The sequence below is a fragment of the Symphalangus syndactylus genome, chromosome 1 (assembly GCF_028878055.3).
Source record: "Symphalangus syndactylus isolate Jambi chromosome 1, NHGRI_mSymSyn1-v2.1_pri, whole genome shotgun sequence".
Taxonomy (NCBI): Eukaryota; Metazoa; Chordata; class Mammalia; order Primates; family Hylobatidae; genus Symphalangus; species Symphalangus syndactylus.
This window is the reverse complement of record NC_072423.2, coordinates 116,252,552-116,270,687: the sequence shown is the minus strand read 5'-3', so window position 1 is coordinate 116,270,687 and position 18,136 is coordinate 116,252,552. Positions and strand designations below refer to the sequence as shown.

The 18,136-nt window shown below is 46.7% G+C and overlaps 1 long non-coding RNA gene across 1 annotated transcript; it reads right to left on the bottom strand.

The window, feature by feature from the left end:
- Positions 1–11,887: 11,887 nt before the first annotated feature.
- On the bottom strand, positions 11,888–17,701 carry LOC134731646 (uncharacterized). The gene is made up of 2 exons (XR_010114100.1): positions 15,804–17,701; positions 11,888–13,394 (listed from the first exon to the last, which is right to left on the bottom strand). It is a non-coding gene; the product is annotated as an uncharacterized lncRNA (long non-coding RNA).
- Positions 17,702–18,136: the final 435 nt, after the last annotated feature.

Here is an 18,136-nt window from a genome sequence, read left to right as displayed (position 1 = left end):
TTTACAAACTTATGTATCCCCCTTAAAGAAACACAAAAAAACAAAGCTTAGGATACACAGTCTACACCTTACTTTTTTCAGTATCTTGGAGATAGCTATTAGCCTGTAAGATCTACCTCATTTTTTTCACTGCTTTGTGATATCCATTGTATGAATGTACCATAATTCATACAGTCCCCCTGTTGATGGGCCTCTAGGTTCTTTTCTGCCTTTTGCTGTTACAAACAATACAGTGCCAAATATCCCCGCACACCGTCCTTGGATAAATTGATGAAATTAAATGGTAGGTGCATTTGTTATTTTGATAGAAATTGGAAATGTAGTTCCCAGTGTGTGTATGAAAATGCCCATTTCCCTGAATCCTCTGAAACTATTGTGCTGTTTCTGATCTCATAAATGAAAAATGCTCTCATATTTTAATTTGCATTCAACTATTAGTGAAACTGGGTACCACAGCCCATGTTTAAAAGCCATGTGTATTTATTTTCTGTGACTTGCTTACTTGCGTTCTTTAGCAGTTTTTCTGTTCATCCTTTTAATAATCAATTTGTACAAACTATAAAGAAATTATCCTTATCTGCTATATGTGTTGCAAATATTTTCCCAGGTTTATTGTTTGTCTTACTTAATTTTGCTGTTTGGATATTTAAAATTTAATATCAAATCCAGGACTTCCCCTCCTCAAGATGGTATGTTCTCCCATGATTTCTAGTCCTTTGAGATCGGTCCCTTTGAAATTCTTTGTGGATAAGGACTGAGTCAGGTCTTGGCCCTGCCTCCCGCCCTTTTCCTCTGGCACCCAGGTGGAGGAACCAAACGGGAAAAACATATAGACGAAGACATCTCCCAACTTCCTAGAGCAGCCAGGCAAGAAGCTCGCACCAGGGCCTTCTGCCCTCGCCAGACTCATTGAGCCAGTCAAAAGCTGGGTGTTCGGGGAGCCCAGCGAAGAGTGGAGCAAGCTGAGGGAGGAATGGGCAGTCCGAGAAAGGGAGAACAGAAGGGCCTGTACCCTCCCATGGGGTGGGGTTGGGGCTGGTGGAGACCTGCAGCCTGGAGACTAGGGACAGGCCCAAATCTGGGGTGGGTGGCGTGTTGGGGGAAGGAAAGAGAAGGAGGGGCTAGAGCTTGAGATGTGGGAGGCGAAGGAGGAGGCTGCAGCCACGGGGGTGGGGGAAGAATCGGGAATGTGCAAGGAGAAGAGCAGCGACGTGCAGATGGGCAGCAAGGGTGGGAGTCAGGATCAGATGTGGTGGCCTGGAGGAGGAGCCCAGTTCAGGGAAGAGCTAGGGAGGAAAAGGGCGGCTTCCTCCAGGACCCTGGGACCCTCGTGCTGCCCACTGCTTTCTCTGGCCTTAGGTGGGCAGGGCAGAAACCAGACCATACTCCTGAGGGCAGGTGGGGAAGAGGGCATTCTAGGCTGGCCCTGTTCGTTACCTCCCAACCCAGGACAGATCCCTAAGCTCTCTAACGTAAGTCCTCTCTTGCCATTGTGAGGCTGGGGTGAAATGAGGGGTAGGAAATGGCTTTGTAACAATTAAAAGGCTGCCTGGTTGCACAGGCCTGCTGTGGCCTTCTGGAGGACATGGTAGGCATGGATAAAAGAAAACCAAGCCTTACCTGATTGGAAAACATTTTACTTTCATAGTGCAACGCGGGGCGCCTGCCCCTGACTGCCTTACACATAGGCCTCAGCCGTGCTTCCAGAGCCTTGTTCTGTGGTGGATGCTTAGCGAATGGTAAGCAGAAGCCTTGTCTGAGGGAGGCGAGATGTGAAGTCACCACTCAGGTCCCAAGGGGGAGAATCTGTTTAGAATAGAGCCTAAGGGGCCACGGTGTTGAAGAAGGAGCCACATAGTTCTGTGACCCCTTGGGCCAGAAGAAGCAATGGGGAGTTTTCTCTGGAAATAAGAGTCTCTGGTAGGGTCTGGACCACACCTGTTCCCCCAACACAAGCCCTGTGAGGAAGGAGCAGGATGGATGGTCTCTGGTCCGTGACAGCTGTGGAGGCCAGAGTGGCTTCCAGACGCTGGGGTGGGCTGGAGCACCTTTCCTTCTTCCACCCTGGTGGGCAAAGCTAGGCCTTTGAAACAACAGGTGCCCACGGTCATGAACTGCATTCACAGGGGCCTGGTCCCAAGATGCCCCTGCCTCCTTAAGGAGCTGATAATCCTCCTGGGATGGGCCAGCTCTCTGGCGAACAGTATTTACTGTCCCTTTAGGTGACATCTGATGATCCCAAATACCCAAAGGGTTTTCTCTCTTCCATCACTGGTTCGAATGAGAGTGAGGTACACACAGATGAGGATGAGCCCTGTAAGCCTGAAGGAGGAGCAGCCCCGGGCCAGTGGCTCTTGCCTTGGGAACATCCCCACCAGGGCTAAGGGCTGGCATTTCCCATCTTAGCTTGGTAGGCCACAACGAAAGGTGAGAGGTAGGAATATGGCTGGCCCTAGAAGAGTGTGGTGAAAGGACCAGGGGTTGCCAGGGTAGGGCTGCAACTCATAAGCCACTTTTCTCATAAGCCATTCTTTATTCCCAGGTAAGGCATGGCCCTTAGTTGTGAGAGATGCAGCAGGCTAATTTCATTCTCTCTCATTCACTCAGTGTCCAGCTGCCCAGCTGCTACCAAATGCCAAGCACCAGGCAGCCAAGAGGGGCCTTTCAGGACCTGTTCTGCTTCTGACTGGTTAGGTCACCTCAGAGAAGTCAATGTCCTTGCCCGTCAAATGAAGCAGCATTTCCTGCCCTGCCAGCTTCACTGGGTGGTATGCATTAAAGGAGACTGGGACAGGACAGGGCTGTAAACAGTTCAGTCATTTGAAATCGCTGTGGTTATTAACCAGGGTGGGGTCATTGTCCAAGAAGAGAAGGGATGCTCTTTGGGAGGGATGCTTCTGTGGGCTGCATGGGGCCAGGGTCCCCTCCTGGAGATGACAACTCAGTCTTTTTTGCCTTTAAACACCAGACCCTCCCTGAAAGTTTACCTTTACTTATGGGTTCTCGCCACTGCCCACCAGCAAAAGGAGCAGGAGAAGGTAGGGTCAGCACTGTGACCTTCTTTAGCTTCCCCTCCCAAGGCCATCAGTGGACTTTTCTCCATAATTTTTTTTCCAGGTCTCAGTACTAGCCTGGTGACAATAGCATGAGCTCTGGAAGAAAGGCACCCTGAAAGTAGGGCCGGAGCTTCTTCTGACTTCAGCCCTCTAAGGCTACCTGCTACCTGGGACCCATCTGTTTCCTGCCTCAAGGGCCACTGTTGGAGAAGTGCTGCTAGGGCTGAATTGAGAGGCCTCAGCCAGCCTGGGTAAGGCCGCTTTCCACTGGGCCTTCACCACCACACCTCAGAAATGTGGGCCTCTGATACTCTCAGCAGAGCGCACCTCTCAGAACCCAGGCTTCAGGGCCTAGCCATCCCCAGGGCTGCCAAACAGGTTTTGTATGTCTTGGGAAAAGCCATTTCCCTCCTGGTCAGTTAGCAGACATCTCTTTGTGAATTACTCCAAGGTGCTGAGCTGTCCGTGGAGGAAAGCACCAGAGAGAATGTGTCCCCCAGCTCTGTAAGCAGACCTGGCTGCAGATGCCAGGCCAGGCTGGAAGCCACAAGGGTTCTGTCTACCAAACACCCGTTGCCAGCCCATCATGGCACCACAATTTCACATTGATTAGACAAAGAACTTGCCTAGGTTGTTTTCCTGGGTCATGATCCCAAATTCTTTGTAATAACTGCCCCAAAGAGCAAACCCCCCAAAATTCTTTCCCCTTGGTTAGCTGTGGCTGTCTGGCAAGCATAGTGGTCCTCAGGGTGACCTTCATGCCAAAACCAGTCATTCAGAGCCATCCTGAGCATTTTGCCAGATGTGCACTAGTGCTAATTCTGGGGCCCAAGGGAGGAAGGATAAACATATTTTATTTGTTGGCAGATGTGAGGGCAGGGACTGTGCCAACCAGAATGGTGCCTTCACAGATACTAGCACAAGTGCACCAGATTAAAATGCTACAGGCCATAATAGGATTCAGATGTTGCCCTGGAGAAACACACAGCCTAGTTGTGAAGATAAGATGGATACATGGGAAAGAGAAATCTAATTCACCAAAAATCATGTAAGGTCATTGCCAAAGAAATGGGGAAGGATGGCAGAGGTAGTCAAGGATAGGAGGGAGCAGTCACTGGGAGCTGTGGGAAGGATGGGAGAAGGCTTCCTAAAGGAGAGGTGACTTGTGCCAGGCCTGATGGGTGGGTGGGTGGATGGATGGATGGTTGAATGGGTGGGTGGATGGATGAGCAGTTTTAGAGGACAAGGATCGGGTATTCCAAGCCATGCAGAAGGTGAGAGGAAAGATACAGAGATAGGAAATCTTTGTTGAAGAGCATGAGTACAACCAGAAAGCTCAAGGAAGCCAAGAAGAGGGTTGGGGAATAGGAGAAAAGATCTGTATTAGTTCATTTTCATGCTGCTGATAAAGACATACCCAAGACTGGGAAGAAAAGGAGGTTTAGGCCAGGCGTGGTGGCTCACGCCTGTAATCCCAGCACTTTGGGAGGCCAAGGGGGGCGGATCACAAGGTCAGCAGATCGAGACCATCCTGGCTAACATGGTGAAACCCCATCTCTACTAAAAATACAAAAAATTAGCCGGGCGTGGTGGCAGGCGCCTGTAGTCCCCGCTACTTGGGAGGCTGAGGCAGGAGAATGGCGTGAACCCGGGAGGTGGAGCTTGCAGTAAGCTGAGATTGCACCACTGCACTCTAGCCTGGGCGATGGGTGAGACTCATCTCAAAAAAAAAAAAAAAAAAAAAAACAGAAAAGGAGGTTTAATGGACTTCCCCACATGGCTGGGGAAGCCTCACAATCATGGCGGAAGGCAAGGAGAAGCAAGTAACATCTTACACGGGTGGTGGCAGGCAAAGAGAGAGCTTGTGCAGGGAAACTCCCGTTTTTAAAACTGCCAGATCTCGTGAGACTTATTCACTATTACAAGAACAGCACGGGAAAGACCTGCCCCCATGATTCAATTACCTCCCACTGGGTTCCTCTCATGTCATGTGGAAATTGTGGGAGTTACAATTCAAGATGAGATTTGGGTGGAGACACAGCCAAATCATATCAAGATCTAACTGGAGGGCTAGGGCCTAGAGTGGACCATGGCCATCTCTGCCCTTGGGACAGTGCTCTGCTATTTAGCATTTCCACACTCCTCTGCTTCTTCAGGCCTCCTGGAAGCAAAAGCCTGAGCTCCTCCTCCTGGACCTCCTAGAACAGGGTCCTTCTTTCCTGCTGTATTTCCTGTAGCTTAGTGGGAGGAAAGGGCCCTGCATGTGTCCCTCCCCATACTTCAGAGGGTTGGCTTGCCCTGCTGCTTTGTGCTTTCTCTTCCTGCCTGGACTGAGCTCGTGGATTGTGAGGCTAAGGAGTCACATCTCTCTGCCTCTCCAAACCTGGCAGCCCTCAACACCCTTCCCTCTGTGCAGTACCCTTGTTCTCCCTTTCCCCACTTTATCTGATAGATCCCTGAATTCTCTCTTGAGTCACAAGTTCTCATCCTGCCTCTCTCCAGCCAGGAAGGTGACTTGGTCAAGCTCTGTGACTCCCAGGACGCCATGTCCACAGCCCAGCCCATCTCTGACCACCACCTGCTGCCTTGGCCAGTTTCCAAGGTGCCTCTGTCTCCCCCTCTCAGCTTGGCAGTCTTCATGCGTGCAGACATTGCCCTCACCAGACAAATGTTTGGTGACAGTGCCATCCCTGGCTCTTTCCCAGAATGCATGTTTTTTTTGTTGTTTTGTTTTGTTTTGACTACTCTTTCTTTTCTTTTTCTCTACCCATGCTCTGAAACCATAGTATACTACAGGACAATTATGACTGTAAGTACTCTGCTTCCTACCCCTGATATTTCAGGAAGCTTACTGGTGTAACACTTGGGGCCTCACTCTGATCCTCACGCACTCTTGCCACACTGCAAAAAGGGATTTTATCTGACTGGTGAATTTTGGAAAGCCAGTCCTCCTCCCACCTCTCCCTTGGGGTCTGGCATCTTCACAGAAACCATGCATTCCACCCTGGCCCTTTGTGCTGCAGGTGTTTCAGGAGCAAACCCATGGCAGCCAGCACTATGTTCTTGGGTGGCTAATGCTGCCTAATCCTGGGATTCATAATCCCACTTGCCTGCAGATGCAGCCACATTCACCAATATCAGGCTTTCACTAATAAAAGTGATATGTTGGTCTCTCCATATTATTTCTCAGTTGGTTCGAATATTGAGTATAAAATTATAATAATAGATAATACCTAGCTAAACACTTCATGTACATTCTATTTGACTCATGTACATTGTACATGTACATTGACTTATTTAATTCTTACATCACTATGACATAGGTACTAGTATTAACCCATTTTACAGGTAGGAAACTGAGGCACAGAAAGGTCACATAACTGTTCATGGCAAAGACAGGATTTGGTCTCAGACAGTCTGGCCCCAGAGACCACACCCCTGGTCTCAATGCTATATTGCCTCTGAAGAGAAGGGTGTTACTTATTAATTCCCTCAAATCCCACTATAGTCTCATGTTTCCCATCTAGAATATAAAGCTGATTCTATTTTTATTTGCTTTTGTTATATCTGTTATCTTCTATGTCTTGTTTAGATATCAAGACCAAAGTTGAAAAGGAAGATTTGATTCCAGAAAAAACAAATGTGAAAGGAGAATTCTCTGGAAGACTGGAAGCTTGAAAAGTGGGGAGTAGGGGAACAGGGCATTCAGAACAGCCTGCAGACAAGCAAGTGAGGAGAGATAAGCCAGACACCAGGCAGGCCCCAACAAAAGAAAAGATGTCTCCCAGGAGAGAGGGGCCGGAACGGTAAGGAACTCAAGAAAGAGGTGTGCCGCAACTCCAGCCTGGCTGCCCCTAGCAGGAATCTCTAAGCATGTACTGTGTATGGCAAGGCCTTCAGCCGGAGCTCCACTTCCATCATGCATCAGATAATCCACACCTGGGAGAAGCCGTGTGGGTGTGGGTAGTGTGGCAAGGCCTTCATGCAGAGTTCCCACCTGACCTAGCACCAGAGGGTACACATGGGGAAGAAGCCCTTTGTCTGTGGCACGTGTGGCAAGGCCTTGAGTCAGGGACCAAGCCTAGTCGTGCACACAGGGTGGAAGCCACACATGTGCCCAGAGGGTGGCAAGACCTTCAGCTGCAGCTCATGCTTCCTGGTTCACTGGTAGAGCAACACTGGGGAGAAGCCCTATTGCTGCACCCAGTATGGAAAGGCCTTCGGCCAGGGCCCCCACCTTTCCAGGGTGAGGAAATCAACTCAGAGTTTTGCAAATTATCTGAGATGACCCAACCAGTCAGAGGCAGAGCATGTCCTGAAGGGTCCCTCATGGTTGCCTAGTGCCTGGTACCTGGCAGCATGCCTGGAAGAAACACCAGCCAACTTCCCCGGTGAGAGCCCAGTGCTGATGGGTCAGGGCTTCAGGTCCAGCACTGAATCCACATGAGAGCAAGCTGAGCCCTTGTCATCAACCTAGCTCTCAGGCTAAGGTAGGCTCCTGTAAGGGCCTCCCAGTGTCTTTGGAGAGACAAGATACATACACAGTAAACACACAAATGAGTAAAGGACAGTAGGTGACAAGCTGAGATTAAAGTGCTGAAGTGTGTGCAGAGATAGCAAGATCAGCAGGGAGGGGAAATGGGTGCAGCTTTAGTGGGCCAGCTCTGGGAGAATGGGTTGGCAGTGGGTGGATATGGGACAGCCTAGGGAGCGGACTAAGCAAACAAGGAATGCCTCCAGGTGGGCCCCAGTGAGGAGAGAGACTGGCTGTGCAGTCACTAGGAGTGGCAGGCTTGACATGCACATGGGGAGGTGAGAAGTTTCAGGACAAAAGCCCCGGTGTGTGGGTGGTACCAACCAAGGCCAAGCCCTGCCCACAGTACTGGGCTTCATGTACCAGGTTAACCCTGGGCAAGCCACTGAGCATCATTTTCCACACCTGTGCAGGACAGGAGTTGGACATGAGGGACTTTGAGCTCTCTTCTCTCTGCCACTTGTGATTTCAGAGCTTTGAATCCATTGTTAGAATGAGGACTAATAGACGGAGGAGGGAAGTGTTGGGAGAATGAAGCCGATGGGAGAAGAAGTTGGGAGAACTCAGGGTAGATGGGCAAAGAGGAGGAAAAGGAGACAAGGGAGACCACGTGGGAGGCAGGTGGGGAAATCCAGTTGGTTCTTCTCAGACTTTGGTACCTACAACAGGTGACCTTGCTCAGCTGAAGTAGGTCAAAGATGCTCTTTAGTCATTGTCCATTCATTCAGCAATTTACTGAGCACCTTTTATGTAAAAGGCACCTTGCTAGGTGAACTAAGGGGCCCACAGGGAATGAGACCTGGTCCTTCTCTTAACACAATCCAGCAGGGGAAGTAAGACCACCACAAGGCAGAACATGCTGAGCAGGAGGACAGCTGAGGATAATTGCAGGGAAGTTCAGATGAGGGTGGATGCTGCTTTGATTTGGGGTGGATCAAGAAAAAAGTGGCATTCAAGCCAACCTCAAAGGGTGAGTAGGAGTCCCAAAACCTGATGGGAGAGGAGTTGTGTCTAGGAGAAGGACTTGTCTGGAAAGCATGAAGCATGTTGGGAACAGTGTACTGTCTTGGCTTGATAGATGGAAGGCATGCCAGTGACACTCTGGGTGCTTGCCAATGTTCATGCTGTGTGAGATGTAAGGTACAGCTAGTCTGAAACCCTTCCTAGCACTGGCTCCTTTTACAGTGTGGATATTTTGTTAATAAAGAACAGGTTTGTGCTTCCCCCATCACTAAGCAGTGCTTAGCTTAAAATGTCATGCAGCCTGGTCTAGTAAATAAAATATACAGTGCAGCTCTCCAGATCCCCTAGTTGCCAGCAATTATCAGTCTGCTGGGACCTGGCAGGAAGGAGAGAGTTTAATGAAAGGGTGATTTACAGAGGTTTGGGGAGGGGATGGGGAGACACCAGATACCAGCAAGAACTAGAGCCTCTGCCACTCCTAGCTTGAAAGGGCACGGAAGGAAATGGTGTAGCTGGAGCCATGCAGCTGTGGTTAGAGAGACACAGCCACTGCCAGAACCATGGTAGCAGACAGAAGTACCCCATCCCATTCTCATGCCTCCCTCTGACATACCAGTGTATCCCACTAGGAAGCCAGAAGTAAGGGACCCAGGGTGATGCCAGCCACAGGGATCTCTGCCCCAGGGCAAAGAGGTAGATGATGGATCTGGGGTGCAGACAAGAATAACCAGTATGCAGGCCGAGGAGTGGAGAGTCAAAGAATAACTCTGTGGGGCAGAGACCAGTCTCTACCCAGAGCTGCTTGGCCTCTGGTAGGACATGGATCTCTCTACTCTATAATTTCTACCTCTGCCACTTCCCTGAATGGCACAGCTCCTCTAAAATGAGTGGGAGAGTAAACCCTTGGCCCTTCCCACCTCCCAGCCCCCAACACCCACCCCCAGAGAAACCTGGTAATTTCAGTTTATCTGGTTGTACAGGTTATCCCCTGCTGCCCTGCCCTAGAGATAAGGTACTGTTAGGCCATGTCTCAGAGCAGGAAAGCAAATTAATAATAGTTTTATTTTATATAGTAGTTACTAAGCACTTACTCTGTGCAGTGCTTTTCTTAATGTGTTTTACTCAATCCTCACTGCATCCCTTATATAGATTGTTAATATCACCATTTTATAGACAGGGACAGTGAGGCACAGAGAGGTTAAGAAGTTTGCCCGTAGGTATGCAGTAAGTGGAGAAGGGACTGGGCTGTAGGCATTGAGTGGCTGCTGAGTCTGGACACCACAGCCCCCACCAGGGGTGGACATCGCTCCATTCAATTTACTGTCTCCCTGATACGCCACCTGTAGCCCACACCGAGCCATGCACAGCTGCAGTGGTCACTTTCCTGGCCACCGTCTCCATCCAGGCAGAGGTGTTTTGGTCCTTTCACCACTTAGTTCTGCTTTGCCCTTATGTCCAAAGCAAAACGCTTTTTACTCTTCTTTTGTTCTAGTAAAAAATTAACTTCCCTTCATTTTCAGGCCTGCAATCCTTAGGTGTCTGCCCGAGACAACTAGCAGTTTCACACAGATGCTAAGTCTCATGCAAACCAAAACCAAGGAGTCACACAGCTCATTTCAGATGCTTATTGTGTAAACACACAAGATTAGCAGTTGCTTTCATGAATGTCTGGGTTTCTGTGCACACCCTACACCTTGCCTTTGTTAAAATAGGCTGTTTTAACAAGGGAAAGGGTCCTGGTGTTTGCCAAAAGAAGGATGATTTGGCAAGAAATAAGGATTTTCTTATACTTTGGATGGACATTTTTTATTCTTATACTTAAAAAATTATTATACTTTGAAATTTCAACTCCCTGTGACGGACGCCATGCAGCTTGAGCTGACAGATTTGCAACTGTAATTCACCTCAGGCTTTCCTTGTTGCCAGAAGTCGAGCCAGTGACTGATTCCTAGCACCCCTTTTTTGCCTACTAGTGATTGAAAGATAAAGTATATCTCATCCTGGAATTGACCTGGAAGTAACTGGAGACATTTTGAAAGTCAACCTTCCAGTTTGTTAAAAATCTCTAAAATTGACCCTCTAGTGTTGGGGACTATAGATCCATACCCAAGAAAGGACCAGTTCCTGACTTAACTGGAGGGCTAAACTCATAGCAGTGGGCAGCAACCAGCATTACAATACAGTCCTGTGCTGCTTAACAATGGGGAGTTCTGAAAAAGGCATTGTTAGGTGATTTCATTGTTGCACGAATATCATAGGGTGTACTCAAACAAACCTAGATGGCATGTCTAAGTACATCCTAGGCTCTGTGGTATAGTCCTAGGCTATATGATATACACCCTACTACACCCTAACTATGTGGTACAGCCCACTGCTCTTAGACTACAAACTTGTACAGTGTATTATTGTACTGAATACTGTAGGCAATTGTAACAAAATGGTATCTGTATATCTAAAAATAACTTAGAAAAGGTACAGTAAAAATATGGTATGAAAGATAAAAACTAGTATGCTTATATAGGGTATTTACCATGAACGGAGTTTGCAGGACTGGAAGTTGTTCTGGATGAGTCAGTGAGTGAGTGGTGAGTGAATGTGAAGGCCTAGGATACTACTGTACACTTCTGTAGACTTTACAAATACTGTACACTTAGAGTACACTAAATTTACTTAAAAATTTCTTTCTTCAATAAGTTAACCTAACTTTTTACTATATAAACTTTTAAAATTTTCTGACTTTTGTAATAACACTTAGATTAAAACACAAATGTACTGTAATGCTATACAAAAATATTTTATTTTTATAAGCATTTTTCTCTTTTTAAATTATTTACTTCAACTTTTTGTTAAAAACTAAGACACAAGCATGTTATCCTAGGCATACACAGGGTCAGGATCATCAATATCATCATCTTCCACCTTCACATCGTGCCCCACTGGAAGGTCTTCAGGGGCAGTAACATGCACGGAGCTGTCATCTCCTATGATAGCAATGCTCTCTTCTGAAATACCCATCAAGGACCTGCCTGGGACTCTTCTTAAGGAGGTGTCCCTCTTTTCAGAAATATGTCCATGGTGGTTTGCTTGGTATTTCCTTTTTTCATCATAGATTTGCCAGTAAACAGATAATGCACCATGAACATTCCTCTCTATTAATGAAAACCTTTTAGTGTTGGGGTCCATGTTTTCAATTTTTTTTTTTTTTTGAGATGAGTCTTGCTCTGTTGCCCAGGCTGGAGTGCAGTGGCATGATTTCGGCTCACTGCAACCTCTGCCTCCCAGGTTCAAGTGATTCTCCTGCCTCAGCCTCCCTAGTAGCTGGGATTATAGGTGCGTACCACCACACCCAGCCTTTTTTTTTTTTTTTTTTTTTGTATTTTTAGTAGAGATGGGGTTTCACTATGTCAGTCTGGCTGGTCTTGAACTCTTGACCTCGTGATCTTCCCACCATGGCCTCCCAAAGTGCTGGGATTACAGGCGTGAGCCACCGCGCCCGGCCCAAACTTTTTGAGGAGTTTCTTGAGGTCTGCAAAAGCTTCTGCTAAACTCCCTACTGCGAATTTTCTTGATGGTGGTTTTCTGCAGTTTTGTTTTCTCTTGCCTCTTCTTCAGCTGTGTCCCTGTTCCATTTCCCACAACTCATTAGTGAACCACCTCTAGGAGCTCATCAATGTCGTCCTCATTCACACCCAGGTTAAAGCTGTTTGCCATCTCAACCACAGCCTTGTGGATTTTTGCAACCTGGTCATCTGTGGCAAATCCTTTGAAGTCATGAACAAACCTCGAGTGTCTCCTTCCAGATGCCATTCATACACTCATTGGTGACATCACCCTAAGCCCAAGCAAGGTTCTTGATGCAGTCTTAGATGCTGTAATCCTCCCAGAAATGCATTAGTGTCTTCTCAGTGTCTCCCTCAGATAATAGCAGAAATAGCCTGGGGAAACGTCCTCCTTAAGTACTGAGCCTTAAAAACTGCTCTAACTCCTTGATCCACTGGTTGGATCAAAGAGTTGATGTTTAGAGGAAGAAACACCAGTTTGATATTAAGATAAAGATCACCAATAAAAGGATGTACAGGAGCATTATCAACAATAAGCAAAATCTTGAAAGGTATGTTATTCTCCAAACAGTACTTCTCCATTTCACTGGCATAGCAATTCAGGAGGGCATATTGGAAGAGAAGCTGGGTCATCCATGACTTGTTATTGCTCCTGTAGTAAACTGGCAGTGTGTGCTTGATATGCTTGAAGGCCCTGGGGTTCTCGCTGTGTCAAATCACAAAGGGTTTTAATTTGTGGCCAGCAACATTGCCCCCAAACATTGTTATCCAGTCCTTCAAAGCCTTGAAACCTGCCATTGACTTGGCCTCTTTATGGATGAAAGTCCCTTCAGGCATCTTTTTCCAGAATAGGGAGGCTTGATCCATATTAAAGATTTGCTCTGGCAAGTAATTTTCCTCCACAATCAGCTTATCTAGAGTTTCCAAAAATTCTTCAGCTGCCTTCACATCAGCACTCATAGACTTGGCACTCACTTTCACAATTGTGTAATGAATAACAATTCTTGAATTGTTTAAACCACCCAGAGCTAGCAATAAATCCAACAATATAGTCAGGTCCAGTCTTTTCTATCTACGTAACAAACAAGCTTATTGCTTTAGCTGTGATTGTCATGGTGCTGAGGGAAATGCTTGTGTGTCTGGTCTTCAGTCTAGGTCAGTATCAGATATTATCCATATCTGATATTGGCCCTTCTCAAATTTTTGTTAGTCTCATTGCCTTCAATGAAGCAGATCCTTTAACAGCTTCTATCACTTTGCTCTTGTTCTTTAGGATGGCAGCTATGGTAAAATGGGACATGCCTCACTGGTGAGCAATAATCATCCCTGATTTTCCACCTTCACAGTCCTTAATCACTTTTGTTTCCAGGTCAATTACTCAACATGGCCTCTTACTGGCAAAATTAGCCATGGATTTTGAATGCTTAGGGGACGTGATGAACAAAACATGAGATTAAATCAAGCACAAGAGGAAATGATGCAGTCGAGATGTGGTAAACATGAGATAGATGAGGCTGCTGCTGGTCAAACACAGCATACTGTTTTACAGTAAACTTTGAAAAAATAAGTGGAAGGAGCACACTTTGAAATAACAATGAAAAGTACAGTAAAATACATAAACTAGTAGCACAGTCATTTATTTATCAAGTATGCACTGTACATAACTGCATGTGCTATCCTTTTATATAACTGGCAACATGGTCAGCTTATTTACACCAGCATCACCACAAACATGTGAGTAATGCATTGTGCTACCACATTATGACAGCTGCAGTGTCACTAGGCCATAGGAATTTCTCAGCTCCATTACAACCTTATGAGACTACCATCAAATATGTGGTCTGTTGTTGACCAAAACATCATTATGTGGCACATGACTGCACATACTGAGACATATTGCATTCCTATTATATTTTTCCTTTAGTCTAAAGGTAATCTCTTTTTGTGGAAGTGGCAGATGATTAGGATATTACTTCTTAAGTTTATACACACACATGATCTGTTTTATTTCCTTGTAAGGAAAAGTCAAGCTGTATGGTGTAGAGAGAAGAGAACAGGCCCTAAGACTAGGATCTCATCCCTGAGCAGCTAGCAACTGAAGATGAGAGAGAAGGATATTTTTAGACACCCCTCTAGCATGTCTAATGGTCAAGGATTGCAACGTTTCTGACAGAACACTTCTGTTCTGAGAGGCTCAGACTCCTTAGCCCTATGGACAGGGTTTAATACTTCATCTTGTTAACTTTGGTCTGCAGTTCCAGTCTGGTAGGGTTCCTTTGATTCATGATTCTATCATCCTATATATCCTTCGCTGTTTTGGCCATTCCTAAAGGCAGCCTACATTTGAATGAGGATGTGACATTCTAAATTTTAGTACTGCTCACAGTGGGCCTTCTAAGCTTCCCAACTCTAGCACATTAAAGCTTTGAAATAACAATGAAAAGTACAGTAAGCTTTAATGTGCTGGAGTTACATTGGAAAAATTACAAATCTTCAAAGCAGGTGGGATCTTGCAAGATTATCAGATTAAGAGTTTCTTGATACGAGGAATTTCTCAATGAATTAAAATTTAATCAACTTTGTAGAAATGAAGAGCTCCTCAGTTTCCTGTCAATCACACTGGAAGACAGGACCTGGCATCTACCTCTTGGAACTCCAAATCTGACTGGAGGCACACGTACAAAAATAAGGCAAGTGAATAAAACACCATACAAGCAGAGTGAGTTTGTGGACCCAGATTTCCAGCAGTGAACAGTCCATGACCTCTCACATACTTCCTAGTATTTATGAGATGCTGGCCTGGCTGAAGGCAAGCATATAACATGACCATTCAACTCTGCCCCATTAACAGTGGGCCCTAACCCAAGTAGCCAGCTGAGGTTTCTTCTGGGCATGAGTTGCCTGATGGAGAATAAGATGGGAGCTCTGGCCAAAGGCTCTTTCACACTCATTACACTGATAGGGTTTCTCCTGTGTGAATTCTCTGATGCACAATAAGGTATGAACTACAACTGAAAGCTCTGCCGCATTCATTACACTCAAATGGCTTCTCCCCCGTGTGGATCCTCTGATGGACAGTGAGGCCTGAACTCCGGCTGAAGGCTTTCCCACACTTACCACATTCAAAACATTTCTCTCCAGTGTGGATGCCCTGATGAACTATGAGATTTGAGCTCTGGCTGAAGGTCTTCCCACATTCCTGGTATTCATAGGGTTTCTCACCAGTGTGGATCCTCTGATGTCGTATGAGGTGTGATCTCTGTCTGAAACCTTTTCCGCATTCATTACATAGGAAAGGTTTCTCCCGTGTGAATTCTTTGGTGCACGATAAGGTTTGCACTCTGACTAAAGGCTTTTCCACACTCCTTACAGATAAAGCGTTTCTCTCCTGGGTAGTTTTGTTGCCCTCTTGTCAAGAGCACTCCTGTCTCTGAAGGCAACACCTCTGGAAACTCTCTTCCTTCTCCTTGCTCTGGGTCCTGCCTGGCTTCCCTGATGCCTCTTTGCACTTCCCTTCCTCGCTAGGGCTTCTCTAAACCTGGCTGCCAGAGGGGCTACACTCTGAAGCCTTTCCTAAGTTGTGACTTGTATTTTGACTTCTGAAACTGGCCCCTTGTTCTTCTCCCTGTGAATTCTCGAATGTGAAATACTTTTTTTAGCCTAGATTAAAGAAGTTATCAAATTCTTTACCTTTCTGGCTTTCCTTCTCTAGGGAGATTTTTATATCCTTGATTTCTGCTGGCCTTATATTTCTAGTCCTCGTCCTCAGCATCTCCCTGATGAATCTCTCTGATGAATATTCAAACTGTCTTCCCAATTTTTGAATGCTCCAATCTTGCATTCTTGGGAATCATTATTCCAGAGTGCTCTGGAGGTGGCTCAGTGCATCTCTGTTTCTTCTGATACTTCCTGCTTTGGAACCAACTCCTTGATATCTGATTTGGTTTCATAATCTAACAAAAGATACAGAAAACAGAAACATCACCTGTTTCCTATGGTGGAGACAAAACATCTTTAAGTGATACTAATGTATACTCTAGACATTTGTGATGCTTACATATCAACAGCACATGTACACTCCCAGTGTGAATGCAAAAGGTCAGCAAACAGCCAGGAAGGGCAGAGGAGAGAGGCAGCAGTGTCTGGCATTCACAGATCTGCAAAGGATGAAAATGTTCCTTTTCCTCAGCGTGAGGCTCTGGTAGGTTATAAAGACCTCTCAATTTGGGACAGGGAATGGATTCCATGGACTGCTCAAACCTTTCCTTATCCATGTTCTTGTGTTTCTGAGCCAAACTGCACCTCAAAGTGCTGCACAACCTTTGGGGGTGCTGCTTGGTTCTCAGCCAGGTGGAGCTCAGGAGGCTGTGTATTATGGGGAACTCAAGATGTACAGACCTGAGGGAAAGTTTTCATATTTCTGCTGAAAGTGAGCTTGGAAAGAGCCTTCTGGGCTTTTTTTCCCATTCCTTCCCCTTTTTCCTTTTCCCATTTCTTATGCATTATTTCCTTCCCCTCACTTCTCCTGTTCCCTTCTGCTTTCCTCCTCTTTTCTCCCTTTTTCTTCCTCAACTCCTGTCATCCTTTCCACTCCTCCTCTAATCTCTATTTTTACTTTAAAACTCTTCTCTTGGCTCATGCCAGTAATCCTAGCATTTTGGGAGGCCAAGGCAGGAGGATCACTCGAAGCCAGTAATTCAAGATCTGCCTGGGCAACATAGCAAGACTCCGTCTCTACACAAAATAATAAAAATTAACCAGGCATGGTGGTGTGCACCTGTGGTCCCAGCTACTTGGGAAGCTGAGGTAGGAGGATCACTTGAGCCTAGGAGTTCAAGGCTGCAATGAGCTATGATTGTACCACTGCATTCCAGCCTGGGCAATAGAGCAAGATTTGTCTCTACAAGAAAAATAAAAAATAAATTAAAATAAACTCTTTTCTCATTCCTGTTTGGAATAAACTCTCATAACCTCTAATTCTCTGTGCCATCATCACTGAGGTCAGCCTTACACTTGTTGAAGAGAGCCACTCACCCACTCAACAATTTGTTCAGGCTTGGTAAGCCTCAGAATTTGGGGAGACTCCCAAATATAGTATATCCTCCTGAGTTCTCAGGGCTGTGAAGATGTACTTTGCAACCGTGTCCAGAGCTGACTGAAAAGTATCTTATACCGAAGTGTAAAGACCCTCAGGGCTCTCCATGCTGTAAAATCCCTGAAACTGCAGACCCTCCCCAGCACTGAGAGCCAGCAGAGACCCCACTGCCTCTGCAGAGAAGGCAGCCCTGAGTGGCAAGGGTGACGGGGCTGTACTCAGGTCATCCCCGCCAAATTCTAGCTTCCAGTTCCAGTTTCAGAGCAGGTGCCAAATGGGGCCTCGGTAAGGAGCTGCTGCCACCAGATAGAGATAGAAATTCCAGGCTCAATTCTGAGGCTGTTGCCTCTGACTTCTCTCCAGCAGCCCTGACCCAGGTTCTCTTTTTTTCTTGAGACGGAGTCTCGCTCTGTCACCCAGGCTGGAGTGCAGTGGTGCAATCTCGGCTCACTGCAAGCTCTGCCTCCTGGGTTCACGCCATTCTCCTGCCTCAGCCTCCTGAGTAGCTGGGACTACGGGCGCCTGCCACCACGCCAGCTAATTGTTTGTATTTTTTAGTAGAGATGGGGTTTCACCGTGTTAGCCAGGATGGTCTTGATCTCTTGACCTCATGGTCTGCCCGCCTCGGCTCCCAGAGTGCTGGGATTACAGGCATGAGCCACTGCGCCCAGCCGCCCTGACCCAGGTTCTCTAAGGGTGTCCTATGGGAACTAAGCTAACCCCCAGAGGAGAGATGCTACTTCCTCTGGGTCAGAAGACAAGAAGTGGGTACCAAATCACCTTCAACTCCCATGTTTAAGAGCCTGGGACAAAGAGGAGGGTTGATGTTCTCCCTTCATTTCAGATTAACCACTGGATGTGGTGCAGTGAAGCAACCTGCCCACATTCCATGGCAGGCAGGCAGGGAGCAGAGCTGGGCCCAGACTCC